This window comes from Lutra lutra, chromosome 3 (genome assembly GCF_902655055.1).
Source record: "Lutra lutra chromosome 3, mLutLut1.2, whole genome shotgun sequence".
In the NCBI taxonomy this organism is placed as follows: Eukaryota; Metazoa; Chordata; class Mammalia; order Carnivora; family Mustelidae; genus Lutra; species Lutra lutra.
Window position 1 is genome coordinate 192,917,767 of NC_062280.1, and position 17,259 is coordinate 192,935,025.

The 17,259-nt window shown below is 38.3% G+C and overlaps 1 long non-coding RNA gene across 1 annotated transcript in view; it reads left to right on the forward strand.

Moving 5' to 3' along the window:
* LOC125095493 (uncharacterized) overlaps positions 1–17,012 on the forward strand; it is a 43,787-nt gene extending 26,775 nt beyond the window's left edge. The window contains exon 3 of the long non-coding RNA XR_007125918.1: positions 16,732–17,012. This is a non-coding gene — a long non-coding RNA (uncharacterized LOC125095493). The remainder of the gene's footprint in view (positions 1–16,731) is intronic.
* Positions 17,013–17,259: the final 247 nt, after the last annotated feature.

Here is a 17,259-nt window from a genome sequence, read left to right on the forward strand (position 1 = left end):
AGGAAGAATGATGAGGCACATGTGCAATCTCTATTTTATTTTCGTTTTTTCACATAGGGATAAGATCATGGTCTAGATAATTTCTTCAATTTTTTCACTCCATTGTCTGGGTCACCTGGCAGTTAGCAAACTCATGGGTAGGATATGGAGGTTAAAAGCAGGAGGAAAAATATTTTGTCCCCTCTTTCTATAAATTTAAGCCCATTTCCTCTTGTCCTTTCTCAGGGGTAAGCTTATATTTCCATTTTAAATATGAGCTCCCAAAGGGCTTTAACCATGGCATTTTTACTTAACGACATTTTATTTTCTCCTGTATGATGCTGTGCTTACATAACTGATCTACAGTCCTGGAGGGATAATGATGAACACTGCATTCCAGTGATTGTAAGCTAATATTTTATGGACCACTGTAATGAAAGTTTTGACCACTATGGTAAATCATACCTAGAACATACATAACTCACAGTCTGTATTGACAATACTGTGAATATATTGTACAACACTAGGCGATTGACTTGAACTCTCCTAATTGGGGTTCGGTGATAATTAGGCAGAGCAGGATACTATTTAACTCTGCACTGTGTATGAAATTAAGAAATTTAGAGCCAAGAAATTAATAATATAAACAAAAGCATGGAGTCACATTTCATCTCTTTGTGAAAACAGTTTTGCAGAAGTGGATTATACTATTGTAAACCCATGTTAATGACTACATATATATTTTTTAAAACATGGAAAATTGCAGTTTGTATTTGAATCCTAAAGTCACAGGATTTATAACAAATGAAAGTAATTAAAATCTATTGCTTTATTAATTGCCTGTTATAAAAACACTAACTGAAAGTCACTTTGCTATGACTTAGTGTAAATTAGTAAGAACACACATATTATTTCTCTTTTCTCCCCTTTCCTTCCTTCTTTTATTCCTTTTGGTTCTATCTCTTTTTTTCCCTCTTCTCTTGTATTATAAAAGGCATTACAAACTAAGTATGCCCTAATATATGAGATGGTTTCCTTTTGCAAAGCTTTGAAACTCGATGGTAGAGCAGTTTGGACAAATGTCTCCATGAACAGACTGTCTCTCTGACTTCTTTCACTTCGAACTTGCAAATGGAAAGGCAATTCATTTCAGTTTCCTGGCATAGCTCAGTGGAAGACCTCTTTTGTTCTGGTTTAGGGCTTCTGTTTCTCAAACCCTGGGAGGTTAAAAAGTTACCGTCACTGATTGACCGAGAAATGAGTAAATGGGTACCTGGAGAGATAGGGTGGTGGAGGTATGTACATTTTAAACGAACTCTGATTTTATTAAATTCATTTGCATAATTGAAGGATGCATGAGGGTTGCATGAAAGTGCTGAATACTTTTTTAAGTTTTTCATCTTCATAAATTCTGCAATTTTGTGTCTATGAATGTTTAATAGATTTTTCCTGTTCCCCCACTCCCACCTCCTTTTAATTGATGGTTCTAATTCATTCATGCTAAGGTAGGGCTCAGGAGAAAAAAGTAGCAATGAAGGCCCAGATGCCCTTATCTGGGCAGAGTCTCAAAAGAGAATCATCTGCTTTTGAGGAAAATGTTTCTTTTTCTCCTTGAATGCCCCCAGTAATGTCTGTATCGTGCATATTTGGAGGAAGGTCAGCCCAGCTGGCAAGCTTTTTTCATTGACTAATGGGAATTGGACTCTCTGGAACCCTACCATAGCATGGCATTTTTATGAGGTTGGTGTGTGTTGGAAACAGGGTAGATAACTGACCCTTTTATCATTTGCTTCTTTCTGACCAAAGCCAGGGTTCTTAATGTGATGTTATCATATCTTTGTGAACCCAGAAACTTGGGCTGCTGCACAGAGGATTTCTCTACACAATCAGGAGCTCCAAGAGGAAAAAGGGCCAAATTTAGACATCAGAGGTAAATAAGAAACCACAAAATTAGTGGTGTTGGTTGGTATGCACCAACAGATTCATGCTTGGTCTTTATGTCCAACCACGAAGGCACCCATCAGTGTTCCCGCACCCACTGTCCCCTGCAAAATACCCCACATGGCCAAATGATCTCAACTGTTACTCATTGTTTACTCTCTGCAGTGGATTGAATGTTCGTATTCTGCCTTCCTCCCATATTCATAAGCTGAAACCTTAATCTCAATGTAATGGTGTTTGGAGGTGAAGCCTTTGGGAAGTAGTTAAGTCACTAGAGTGGAACCCTCGTGAAAGAGATTAGTGCCCTTCAAGAAGAAACTAGAGAGTTAGCAGGATATCACAAGGCAAGGGGAAGATGCAGGGAGAAAACCACCATTTGCAAACCAGGAAGTGGACCCTCATTGGACACTGAATTTGCCTTGTGTGCTTTGACCTTGGACTTTCCAGCCTCCAGAACTGTGAGAAATAGGTGTTGTTTAAATCTATGGCATTTTGGTACAACAAACAAAGCTAAAACACTCTCCTTATACTCCACTTAAAATTCACAGGAGTAATATTAGGCTCTGTGACAACTAATGCCCATAATTATTTTGAAGATATTTTGGCAATGACAGTCTAGGTGAGATAGACCTAGAGCATAGGTGTTGAAGTTGGGAAGGTTTAGCATGACTTAATGCTCTCTCAGGGTGATGGGTCAAGGTTAATCATTTGGTGCCCTACTTTCATCATTCATACGGTGCGTCATTAATAATTATAATAATAATAATCACAACAACAAAAGCAACAACCATTTATCAAATCTTTTGATTGCTGTGCTAAATATTTCATTCGCATCATCACCAAATTTGAGAACCACCTGCAGAATAGTATTTTGCACTAAGTTTCCACAGCATGCTCAGACCGCACAACCATCGTATCACCTTACCTCCAACTGTAATTCAGAAGATAACATTCTTGAGAGCATTGTCAGTGGTTTGGCTTATGGTATTGAAGTGGCTACAAGGAATGAGGAGTATATAATTCTCTGGAGGAAAGAGGAAAGATCATGGCTGGGTTTCTAGATTCTTCCTTGGTGATCTGCCTTCCTCTAGCTTCTAAATCTCTCCAGGACTGCTGAAGAAGTAACTCAATGTTACAAATATGTCTGTCCTAGCACTCTTTTTTTTTCCCTACAAGAAAAGAATGTGTGGGTGGCTCTTGCAGTCAAAATTTTGATTTCCTTGCAAATCAAAACCACAGTGAGATACCACCTCACACCATTCAGAATGGCTAAAATTAGCAAGTCAGGAAACAATAGATGTTGAAGAAGATGTGGAGAAAGGGGACCCTTTCTACACTGTTGGTGGGAATGCAAGCTGGTGCAGCCACTCTGGAAAACAGTTTGGAGGTTCCTTAAAGATTTGAAAATAGAGCTACCCTACAACCCAGCAATTGCACTACTGGGTATTTACCCTTATGATATAAATGTAGTGATCCGAAGGGGCATATGCACCCGAATGTTTATAGCAGCAATGTCCATAATAACCAAACTATAGAAAGAACCTAGCTGTCCATCAACAGGTGAATGGATAAAGAATACGTGGTATATACATACAATGGAATACTATACAGCCATGAAAAACTGAAATCTTGCCATTTGCAATGACATGGATGGAACTAGAGGGTATTAACCTAAGCGAAATAAGTCAACCAGATAAAGGCAATTATCATGTGATCTCTCTGATATGAGGAATTTGAGAGGCAGGCAGGGGGTCATGGGGGGTAGGGAGGGAAAAAAAATGAAACAAGATGGGACCAGGAAGGGAGACAAACCATAAGAGACTCTTAATCTCAGGAAACAAACTGAGGGTTGCTGAGGGGTGGTGGGGAGGGATAGGGAGGCTGGGTTTATGGACATTGGGGAGGGTATGTGCTATGGTGAATGCTGTGAATTGTGTAAGAGTGATGACTCACAGACCTGTAGCCCTGAAGCAAATAATACGTTATATGTTAATTAAAAACAAAACTAAATAAAACAAAAAAAACCTTTGATTTCTTTTATCTCCCCTAGTCCTCTGGGGCAGGGAGAGAATCAGTGGTACTCCAAGATTTATTTCCATGAGGATTGTGTAGTCTTGGCACTTATGTGCTTTATTTGTGGCATACCAAGGGAAATAGAGCAGGAAAGGGGTCCACTGACCATTGCTTGGTTAAGACAATTTCAGGTTTTCTGAGTAATTTTAGTAATTAGTAAATCTCTGTAATTTTAGTAATGCTTTCCAAAGAAATCTAGGGACTCTTAGAAAAATTTCTTAAAAAAAAAAAAGAAAAGAAAAAGTAAAAGGATTTATTTGTTTATTTTGGAAAGAGAGAAGTGGGAGAGAGGCAGGAGGAGAGAGCCCGTAGAGGACTCTACACTGAGCACAGAACCTGAGAGACTTGATCTCACGACCTTGAGATCACGACCTGAACCGAAACCAAGAATCAGTTGCTTCACCACCTGAGCCACAGGTGTCCCCAAATAAATTTCAAAACGCAGATTCTGAGCATCTTCTCTAGACCTAATGGAGCAGAATCTCTAGAAGCTATAGGGCTGCCCCTTCATAAAGTCCTATCTAGAAGGTTCATCTGTCTCCCATTTGAGACCCACCACTTCTAGTCCCAAAATGCTAGTGGGGAGGCTCACCTATTCATGGGACAGACTAGACTGAAGGACTTTCCAGGAAATTCCACCTTTTTTTTTTTTTTTTTTTTTTTTTTTTGAGGTCTGACCTTGGCTTTTTTATGTGTGGACTCTAGCAGACCCACCATCAGATTCCATTTCTGGAGGAGATCAAGGATGGCATTTTCTCTATGTCAATGTCCACTATCCCATTCCCTTCCAGCTGTGACACAAGCCCATGATAGTTGCACCTTCTGTCATTTCTTTCTGCCATTGTGCAGGGCTGCCCACTTATAGCTTATTCCTGTATTGTTGGAAGGCAGCAATAATTGCAGGAGTTAAAAAAAAATAGTCTGAGTTTTGATGCAGGTATTTTCTGCTCATTTGAATACTCACAACAATTATTGCTAAAAGGATACGGGCATGCCAAAGAGTGTTACTTATAAAATCCTTTTGTAATGAAATCACTAAGAAAATCTTGTGAAGTTGATCTGATTATCAGTCAAACAAATGCACCAAGCTTTTCTCTGTGTTGTTTCTGCTTTTGATATTTGTGGTTGTTCCTTGCTCACTCTGCTACGGGCACATCTGATAAGATTAAGGTCGGACTTTCTATTTGCCTCTGTCACTGATAAATGAGAAATTCTGTCCTTTGTATTTAGGCTTGTATTGTATATTATGAAACCAAACTGATTTCGTTTAGCACCTATTTGAATATATTTGACTTATCACCTCCGAAAATCATTCTTTAGGAACAGATCTTTTTACTTTGGTGGTGCCTTTGGGTTCTATTTAAGATCTTATTCTACTTTGTAACGGCACATTCTCTTTATCTCTACTTCTATATCTATTTTTTCATGGCATACAGGCAGTGGACCCTTTTTATGTTTATATATACCAACAGAGGCATTTTTAATACTAGAGAGAAATTTTTTTCAAGGAAGTAATTTTATTTATTCGTTTGTTTATTTTTTTAATGATCAGATCACTGATACATTCTTCCGCATCCTCTAATCTATTTTTAATTCCCTCTAGTGTGTTTCTTAGTTTCAGTTATCGTATTCTTCAGCTCTGATTTTTTAAAACATTTTTTTATCTCTTTATTGAAAGTCTTACTGAGTTCTTTCATTCTTTTCTCAAGTATCTTTATGATCATGACTTTAAATTCTTTATGAGACCTATTGCTTATGTCTCTTTCATTTATTTCTTTTTCTGATTTTTTTTCCTTCTTGTTCTTTCTTGTGGTGCATATTCTTTCATCTCTCCACTTTGTTGAGTTCTGTGTTTGTTTCCATGGATTCCGTGAAATGGCTACTTCTCCTAAGTAGTCTCGTGTATGTATCCCCTATGCAGACGTGTGTGCTTGGTAACTTTTTCTGGCTGGCTGGAACTGTAGCTATATATGCTAGTTAGGCTTTTATACTGTGACTTTTTACAGAAAGCATAAAGAAAAAAATAATAACAAAAAGAAAACAAGAACAAAACCAAAAAGAAAAAGAGAAACAAAACGACAAATTAAAAAAAATAAAAAAATTTAAAAATTTAAAAAAGTTGAAATTTTAAAATTATGAAAAAAAAAACTTCCACAAAACTGTAGCTTCTTTTCTATACTTCAGAACTCCAGGGCAGCTGGCATGGGCTTGTAGACCCTGGGCTCACTGAAATGGACAGCTCACTGAGATGATCAGTCCCGCCTCTAATGGTATGCAGACCCTGTTCTAAACAAAGCTTTTAAGATGGTGTGGGAATATAAACCATAATTCTTTAGTCCCTCTGACATAGAGACCTTTCCTGAAGCTCCTCCACCACTTGGCAGAGTTTAATATTGTTTCTTTTATATACTCTTAGTTGGTCTTTTATTTTATTTTTTTTCCTTTAAAAAATTATTTTATTTTTTCAGTGTTCCAAGATTCATTGTTTATGCACCACACCCAGTGCTCCATGCAATACGTGCCCTCCTTGATACCCACCACCAGGCTCACCCAACCCCCCACTCTCCTCCCTTCCAAAACCCTCAGTTTGTTTCTCAGAGTCCACAGTCTCTCATGCTTCGTCTCCCCCTCCAATCTCCCCCAACTCCCTTCTCCTCTCCATCTCCCCATGTCCTCTGTGTTATTCCTTATGCTCCACAAGTAAGTGAAACCATATGATAATTGACTCTCTCTTCTTGACTTATTTCACTCAACATAATCTCCTCAAGTCCTGTCCATGTTGATACAAAAGTTGGGTCTTCATCTTTCTGATGGAGGCATAAGACTCCATGTATATATGGATCACATCTTCTTTATCCATTCATTCATTGAAGGGCATCTTGGTTCTGTCCACAGTTTGGTGACTGTGGCCATTGCTGCTATGAACATTGGGGTAGAGATGGCCCTTCTTTTCACTACATCTGTATCTTTGGTGTAAATATCCAGTAGTGCAATTGCAGGGTCACAGGGTAGCTCTATTTAATTTCTTCAGGAATCTTCACACTGTTTTCCAAAGTGGCTGCACCAACTTGCATTCCCACCAACAGTGTAAGAGGGTTCCCCTTTCTCCACATCCTCTCCAACACTTGCTGTTTACTGTCTTGTTAATTTTGGCCATTCTAACTAGTGAAAGTGGTATCTCAATGTGGTTTTTATCTGAATCTCCCTGATGGCTAAATTTGTATGGAACCAGAAGAGACCCTGAATTGCTAAGGAAATGTTGAAAAAGAAAAACAAAACTGGGGCATCACATTGCCTGATTTCAAGCTTTCCTACAAAGCTGTAATCACAAAGACAGCATGGTACTGGCAAAAACAGACACATAGACCAGTGGAACAGAGTGGAGAGCCCAGATATGGACCCTTACCTCTATGGTAACTAATCTTCAACAAAGCAGGAAAAAAATATACAGTGGATAGAAGACTGTCTTTTCAATAAATGGTGCTGGGAAAATTGGACAGCATAGAAAATGGACAGTATAGAAGAATGAAACTTGACCATTCTCTTACACCATACACAAAGATAAACTCGAAATGGATAAAAGACCTCAAAGTGAGGCAGGAATCTATCAAAATCCTAGAGGATAACATAGGCAGTATCCTCTTTGACATCAGCTACAGCAACTTCTTTCAGGATATGTCTCCAAAGGCAAAGGAAACAAAAGCAAAAATGAACTTTTGGGACTTCATCAAGATCAAAAGCTTCTGCAAAGCAAAGGAAGCAGTCATAAAACAAAGAGGCAACTCATAGAATGGGAGAAGATATTCCCGAATGACACAACAGACAAAGGGCTGATATCCAAGATCTGTAAAGAACTCCTCGAACTCAACACTCAAAAAACAGATAATCACATCAAAAAATGGACAGAAGACATGAACAGACACTTCTCCAAAGAAGACATATAAATGGATAGCAGACACATGAAAAAATGTTCATCATCATTAGTTGGTCTTTTAAATTGTATCTTTTTCTTTGTGCCCAAGGACAGAGGGATCTCTTCCTCCTACCTGAGCGCCATCTGTCCCCACTAGTGTTTGCAGGCTTGGAGGTAGAGGCTGCCTTTGTTACTATGTCCCCATCTGTCTTGCTGTTGTCTTGCCATTCTGTCTTTGGTTGTTCAGTAGCTCAGTACTCAGTACTCAGAAGAACAGTACCTCAGTTCTTCTTCAAGAGAAATTGTTCTATTAATAGGTGTAATCTGGTGAGTTCTGTGGAAGAGGTGAGTTCAGAGTCTTCTTAGTTCTTCATCTTGAGCTTGAACCCAAGAGAGATCTTATTTCTGCTATTAAAAATCTTAACTGTTTTCAGGGAACCTGGGTGGCTCAGTGGGTTAAAGCCTCTGCCTTCGGCTCAGGTCATGATCTCAATGTCCTGGGATCGAGCCCCACATCGGGCTTTCTGCTCTGCAGGGAGTCTGCTTCCTCCTCTCTCTCTCTCTGCCTGCCTCTCTGCCTACTTGTGATCTCTGTCTGTCAAATAAATAAATAAATAATCTTAAAAAAAATCTTAACTGTTTTCATACTGGCTTAAAAATCACTATAGATTTCTGTGGAATTCTAAAATAATTTGCATCACTTACAAATGAATCCTCATTCTGCTTTGTGCTTAATCTTACTATACTGCCATTTAAGTTGAAGAAAGTTTCATAAAAGGAATATTCTCTTCCCCAAGTCTTCCTCAAGTTTTCCCAAACTCTTTAATATTTTCAAGAAGAAGTTTTCTAAAGTAAATTCTGAGGTCACTCTGGGAACATGGTAGACTGAATATAAACTTCCTTAAACACTACTATTAACTATAGAATGACTTGTTTTTCTTGGGACAAATAGCTGCTGTGGCCAGGGACCGATGGTTTGGTGAAATCTTAGGGTATGGAGGAAGGATCTGCTGTCAGCTTGGCAGGGGTATGTGCTCATCCAAAAAAAGGTCAGCTTTGTCCTCATGTGAATTTTCCGAGTTTTACGATCTCACAAAGGCCAACCTCTGGCCCAGTCCATAAGGATACATATAATTTGAAAAGGATTTACCTAAATGGAAGCATGTTTAAACAAATTTATTTAAAACAAAAAACCCCTCATAATTAGGTTCATCATGGTAAAATTTATCAAACTCTCAGATAAAAACCAAATATTACAAATTTCTGAAACAGTGGTCCTCAAAGTGTGGCAATTTCATTCCCTAGGGGTTATTTGGCAGTTTCTGGAGACATTTTTGGTTGTCACAACTTGGGGGGGAGTGGATGTGGTGTTCATATCTAATGGGTGGGTGGCAGGGCTGCTGCTAAACACCCCACAACTCACAGGACAGCATCTACAAGAAAGAATTATCCAACCCAATAGGTCAATCATGCTAAGGTTGAGAAACCCTGCGTTACATGGGAACAAGTTCCCACAAAGGAGAAAAATAGTGTATCAGACTGCCGTTAGATTCTTCGTCTACAAGCGTAGCACCTACAAGAAGTAATATAGAATCTATACTTTGTAAACAAAGGACTGCAAAGGAAAAACTCTATTTCTAACCAAGAATTGTCACCCTTGTTTTAATTTAGGGAAAATTTTTTAAAAAAAGAGCACTAATATATAACAAAATGATGAGGCAGAGACTTCAAGATGGTTCTTTATTTATTCATCTATCAATTGATGACATCATTGAAATATAAAAATTAAGGGGAGACTGGGTGCCTGGGTGGCTCAGTTGATTAAGCATCTGCCTTCAGGGTAGGTCATGATCCCAGGGTCCTGGGATGGAGTCCTACATTGGGCTGCCTGTTCAGCCAGGAGTCTGCTTCTCCCTCTATCTCTCCCCACTGCTTGTGCTGTCTATCATGCTCATTTTCTCTCTTAAATAAACAAAATCTTAAAAAAAAAAAAAAAAGCCAAGGAGAGACTGATATTTTATAATATAATAATTATTGAAACAGAAGGTTCATTCTTTCATAGAAATGCTGATGATTTCTGGAATTTTTAATCAAAATCTAGGAGTAGGAGGAAGTAGTGATAAAGAGGAGATAGTGGAATTTCAGAGCTTCCTGAAAGGGGAAGGAAAAGAGAATAGGAAAAAGATGAAGCAAAAAGGCTTTAAAAGCTCTTATCATATGAGATAATATAACAAGGAGAGGTGGAGGAAGTGAATAATTCAGGAAGACAGTTTGGAGAAATACAGATTGTCTTGTTCATGGTCCATCTTACTGAGTCCTATATATAATACAGTAACCATCACTGGAATAGAAAAGGATACTATCCTTTCAGTTTGATGAGAGGAAAAATGGAATAGTCAACAGTCTCAACCAATCAGCAGAAGTGAGGGGTGAAAAGATGCAACCTGGTTGCATTCTGTATTCAACAGAATGAAAGGCATACCATCACATGAATATCTCTGATTATTATAAGTCACAGAGAATGGACTGCATTCTCCTTTTAGGAGGTAGAAATTTTTCACCTATAGTAAATAAAAATAAATATTCATATTTTTGGCTGAGATGGCTAGATATTGGCCAGATCTGCTGCCTTAAAAAAATAAAAACATAGAAATAGAAAATAGGAAAAGAAACATTTCTTATTTCCTCTTCATTAACAAATGTATTTTTATCAAAATTAATAAAATTTAGAAATACCTAAATATAACATTGTTGGTCTTATTTAATTATATTAGGCAAATGATAAGCCAAAATTTTACATGATCAATACCTCTAATCATTCTATGCCTTAATGAATATATAATAAACTTTATCATCCTATAAAATTGGTTTTTGGATTTTGATGGATTCCTGTTTCACATTTAGGCCTTCCATCTATTTTGAATCTACTTTTGTGTATGGTGTAAGGAAATGGTCTGGTTTCATTCTTCTGCATGTGGCTTCTTCTAGTTTTCCAACACCATTTGTTGAAGAGACTGTCTTTTTTCCATTGGATATTCTGTCCTGCTTTGTTGAAGATTAGTTGACCATAGAGTCGAGGGGCCATTTCTGGGTTCTCTATTCTGTTCCATTGATCTATGTATCTGTTTTTGCCAGTACCATACTGACTAGATAATTACAGCTTTGTCATAGATCTGGAAGTCTGGAATTGTGATGCCACTAGTTTTGGTTTTCTTTTTCAACTTTCCTCTGGCTATTCAGGGTCTTTTCTGGTTCCATACAAATTTTAGGATTATTTGTTTTGGTTCTATGAAAAAAGTTGATGATATGGTACATAAACAATGAATCTTGGAACACTGAAAAAATAAAATAAAATTTAAAAAAAGTTGATGATATTTTGAGAGGGATTGCATTGAATGTGTAGATTTCTCTAGGTACTGTAGAAATTTAAACAATATTTCTTTTCCAATCCATGAGTGTTCTATAGTTTTCTGAGTACAAATTCTTTGCCTCTTTGGTTAGGTTTATTCCTGGGTATCTTATAGCTTTGGGTGTAATTGTAGATGGGGTAGACTCCATAATTTCTCTTTCTTCTGTATCATTGTTTGTGTATAGAAATGCAACTAATTTCTGTACATTGATTTTATATCTTGCCACTTTTCTGAATTCCTGTATGAATTCTAGCAACTTTGGTTGGGGGCGGGGAGTCTTTTGGGTTTTCCATGTAAAGTATAGTGTCATCTGCAAAGATTTAGAGTTTGACTTCTTCTTTTTCAGTTTGGATGACTTTTATTTCTTTTTGTTGTCTGACTGCTGAGGCTAGGACTTCTAGTACTATGTTGAACAGCACTGGTGATAATAAACATCCCTGCCTTGTTCCTGACCTTAGGGGAAAAACTCTCAGTTTTTCCCATTATTTTAACATTTTAAATAAAAGAGTAGAAATATTAACACCTAAAAAGTGCAATAAAGAATTGTTAAATAAATTGCTGTGTCCTGAAGATGTACTATTTTTGAGCCATTAAAATCACATTGAATGAGAATATTCCTAAGAAAAAAAATTCAAGTTGTATTGTCTGAAAAATATCGAGCTATAAAGTAATATGTGTAGTATATAATCAAAATGGAAATAGGTATACAAAAGTGCTAACAGTATTGATTCTGTGTCTGTGTAAGGTTGTTGAGATTTCTGACTTTTTAAAGATGAGCAGGCATTGCTTTTATGATTTTAAAAAAATTAAGAAAATTATAAAACCTTTGTAATCAGTCTAATTAGATCATTCAGAAAATATATTGATGTTTTCAGGAGCCATGTGTTCAGCCTTCTTTCTTGTCTTCTTAGGAATTCATTTTCAGCCCAGATCATAATAAAGCAGCTGTGTGACAGTACTTGAGCTTTATATGGTGGATCCCATCTTTCAGGAGGACTGGGTTTTAAAGACAACACTTTAAGGAAAAATTGCATATAGATAAAATTACCATTAAAGATCCCTAGGGAAGAGGCCATATAGGAAAAGTTCTTATCAGTTTTTCTTCCAAAATTGTGTCAAATTCCCGTTGTTCAGTTGAGTGATTGACTTGTGTGTAGGGACCTCTGGGTGGCAAACTGATCATAATTTAGGAGGCAGAGGGGATGGATCAACTGGCACATCAAGAGATTCCATCTCTTGTCTCACCTTTACTGAAAACAGGCACTTCCTGAGCAGAGTGCTGGGAAGAATCATGGGCATGCTTTCCATTCACTCTCTCTGACCAACCACAGAGAGCACAATCCTCAGATGTTATGTGTACATTTGCTTTAAGGCCATTGTGCTTTTTTCAGTCAGCTCCATTAAGGGAAACACAAAACAAAACAAAACATTAAGAAAAATGTCAAGCATTAATTTGACAGTGTACTTGGCCCTGGTCTATTTTGTTAAAAATGTGTTGAGCTGGCCTCTGCTAGTAGAGATCATGCATTTTTAAAGGGACATTAGGACCCCCCCCCTTTTTTTTTCCAGAACAAGAAGTCATTTTTGGAATTCAAGACTGCAAAAAAGCTGCATCATTCTTGCTAAGACATTTGGTATTAGGGATATTTATTATACTCTAAAACCTTTCATCCTGACCTCACAATTCACTTTTCTCTTGTGTAATGCAGCCCCTGACTGAAGTGACTCAAATTAGGAGGAATTGCAGATGAATACCCATCAGAGTATTTTAGGATCACGTGCACACACAGTCACGTTCATGCATGTGGTCTGCTTTTTTAAAATGGAGAATACATTGCAAAGTGTTTAATGAGGTGCCAGAACTGGAGACTTAATACGACCTTCTGTAATTTCACACCCATATCGCGTGCATTTTGTATGAAGAAAATTAAAGTTTCCAGCTGCTGTTGCATGAGATGCAGAAGTCCCCAGTACACTTATAAATGATATTTCCCTCCACATGGAAGAGATTAGGACCACATCTGCTGCAGTTTAGTTGACAGACTTGGGGTAGATGGTGTCAGGAATCACGCTGCCCTGGAGTCTAGTAAGAGAACAGGAGGCCACCACCCACGGAGGGACAAGGTTCACAGGTTCTTATGGGACACCATTTAGGTAGGTTAGCTTAGTTCATTCAATAAGATGAGACACTACACACTGCTCCTTGCAACTTCTTTCATGATGTTTGCCTACATATGACACTCTACTTCAGAAGTATGCTAATCAAAAATTTGACTGAAGTCATCAGTTGTGGTGTGTCTCCATGATAATGAAGCAGTATCAAATATACAGAAGGTTTGCCATTGGGTCACTGTTAGGCATGGAGACAGACCAGCTCAAGGGAAGGGGACAGCTGGATTGTGTGTAGGTGAGTTAGTAAGAGACCTCAACAGAGGGGAAGGGGTTGTTGTTCTGTAGTCCAATTTAACACTAGCCTGAGACCCATCGTACCAGTTCCAGAGGACACTGTTTTAAAAAATGGCACATGTATTATTGCATGGAGCACTGGGTGTGGTGCAGAAACAATGGATTTTGGAATACTGAAAAAAAAAATTTTAAAACAAATGGCACACATATGACAGCAACATGGCTATCTCCTTTAAGGACTGTTCATGGAAATACAACAGCAGAGGCATGAGTGTGCTTATCATAAGTCATTTTGATCTAAATGATATTTTGCACTTGCTTTTAAAGAACCACTCTCTGCAACTTTTCTCAAACAGCAGTGGTTCCAAGTGTTGTTAGCGTCACCGTTATTTGTTCTTGATGTGGTGATTTCTTCTATGAGCTGGGGCTTCTTTTTTCAAATCCTTGGATCCCCCTGAGATGTGTTTGGTGTGTAAATTTTTTTTATGCAGCTGAGAACTGAATTGGTTGAGGTTTCTAATACTGAAAAGTCTGGTGTCATTTCAGATTGCATCTTTTTGTCAAGGTCTTGTCTTTGCTTTCATTGCCGTCACTTCGGACGTTGTATCTCTCTTATAGCCTGCTGGTCTGCCATTTGATGGCTCAAAGCTTCCATGTTTTATCTTTCTGGGCTATCAAGTGAGAGCCCTGGAGTAGCCGGACCCCCAAAGTCTCTTTCTTCTGAGTAATGATGATGGCTATCAGCAATGATAAATTTAATTCAGGGATATTAACTGGATCTCTATTTCTACTCTGAAATTGCTTTTGATTATAAGTTTATAAGCAAAGATTGTGATGAGTTTTTCTGACTTTTTCCTTTAGAAACCTCTAGGGTAACATTTGGCTCAAAACTCTTCTACCTTAATTAGTTTGCTGAAACATTAATCCGTGTGTTCAGTGCTAGAGGACTCCACTTCCCTAATGGTTTCTAGGCCTCCGAGTCATCTGTAGGACTGAGAGTTAATATAGAGTCTAGCCACTAGATTAACTTAAGGAATATAATGTGTAATGAGAAAGCACTCAGTAAAATAGGAATTGTATTTTATGATTCAGAAAAGCAGCATTTTGAGTTACCTGAGCGTGAGGTATATCATGCTCACCCACTTAAGCAGTTGCTAGGACTGCTCCTTTTATTCTTATTGTCTTGAAAATCAACCCACTCCGTCTCCTTCCTGTTACCACTGTTCTATCCTGGCCCCAGGTATTTCACTTCTGTACTGTTGTGCCCTACTTGAGGATTTTTCAAATGTCCAGAGGGCAGGGAGATGGGGGGAGGCGGTGGTAGAGAACAATACAGGGGTGAATATAAGGGACAGCGGGAATGAGGTCTTCTGTCTCTTGGAAGCCTTGACATCAGCCCAAACAGGTAAAGTCTAGCCTGGGAGGGAGCTTCAGTAATAGGATTACGTGGCCCTCACCCTCAGCCCCACTGATGTGGGCAGCTGTGGTAAGGACAGCAGTAGCCGTGGTCCCAGAAAGTACTGGAGAGCACAGGCACAGAAGGTCACTGATTTATGTGTTTTTTTTTCTGCTCACCTTGCATCAGTTAATTCACTCGTGCTCTTGAGAGCCATGATCTTGACAGCTTTTGGAGGTGGGAAGAGAGGGGAGTGCTGGGCATTTGGCCAATGAACAAAGTATACCCATGTTTTTCTTACTAGTAAAATTTGCTTTTTCATTTTATATTGGTTTTAATTTTTTTTTGAAAGGATAAAAATACCATTATTCATAGACACACTGAGTAATTCCTCAGCAGCACGTTTCTGAATGGGCAGTTGGCAGATTGCTCCAGGCAGCTGAGGTACGGAGTCCTTCTCTGTGACCTAGAACGTAGCATGGGGGAGATGTTGACAGGAGTCTTGAAGAAGGTTCTCAACCGATTCCTTCACTTTCTTTTCTTTACTAATCTACAGTCCATCATTCACTTGACTGGCCTCACCTCCAGAAAGCTCATCCCGGCTTTTCACTCTCCAGTACATTTTTATAATCTTTGATTCACCCTTCTGTTGAACACAGTTTACCAAGGACCTGGCACATGCAGGGAAAGGATCTCAACACACATTCCTGTTGAGCAAATGTTTATTTTGACTTTGTGATCTCTTTGGCTGTGAGTTCCTTGAATGTGGACTGTGTTATGGCATCATCATGACAGAAAACAACAACTGTGACAAATGAGTTAAGCATTTTGAATTGTGGTGTTATGGAAACACAGAGACCCTGAGGGGCAGGGCCCGTGCTCTACGCACGTTTTCAGCTGCTCTTCCTATCGTGTGCTGATGCCTTGACCTGTAGGTCCCTATCATATGTTCCTTATGACCAGGGTTTCTCTGATGATGAAAGTAAAAAACCAGAGACCATTGTGTTCTGTGTCATGCATACAGGTCTTTGAGGGAAGCAATTTCTACTCTACACACAAAGCTTTTGCTTGGACTGAAACCCAGTTTTAAAGTATCTCTTGTGTAAATGATGAACACAAGATTTTGGCACTGTCCTCTTGTGTGTTTTATATCCAGATTTACTGTCTGATCTTGGACATAGTTCAATGAGATGAGACTGTTAATGGTAGAGGAAAAGATATTTGTGAAACAGTATAACCGATAGCAATTATTATGAAAACAGAAAGCACTACATAAGTGCCTTTTACAGTCATAACTGTAAGAGTTAATTTGGAGTAACATTTCCTTATTTGCTCAATAAATCCTATTTAATTATGTGCTATGGCATTAAACTTCCAAGGAAAGCTATGCATGGTCTCCACCTGCTTTAAATACTGTGCGTCTCAATTACAAACCTGCCCTCATGAAACATTAGAGTCTCACAATCCATGTTAAAGCTAATGTTTAACTGGAAAACACATCAGTTAAATTTATCTTCTAGATTTTATGTAAAACCCATGCATGCTGGCACTTTGGATGCCATTAACGGAGACTGGAATCCTATTCTTTTTTAAAATTTCATTTTCTTTTTCAGGACCATGAAATACCAAACTGAACTTGACCTTGAACAGGCTTTCGGTTTTCAACTGGATATGAAAACCACTTAAGAATCATATGTGAGTCAATTTGATGGAAAGAGAAGAAACATTTAAAATTTCTAAGTCCTCTCTGAATTGCTAGACGCTCATTCAGCAATTCAGGGATGCAGCCCTGGATATACAATGACTTGAGTAATTGGTATTGCTATAGAGGGAACCTAACTTCTTTGTGTCAATACTATGCAATCCTCCCTCAAGTGCTGGCCTGCATCGCCACATTTACAACTCTATCTACTGCCAAATGTAATGCGAAGTGGATAAATGGGTCACTGGCTCTCCACAGGTGCGTACATATTCCTAAACCAGTCACAGTTCACAGAAAAAAAAAAAATAATAAAATAAAAAGTTTGGCTGGAATTCTGGAGCTAGCACACCAAGTTATAGGGGTATAGCTATGTTTGCAATTTAAACTATGTCTTAGTTACAATAAATGGGGGGGTATTTGAAAGTAAGCAGGTGACCGT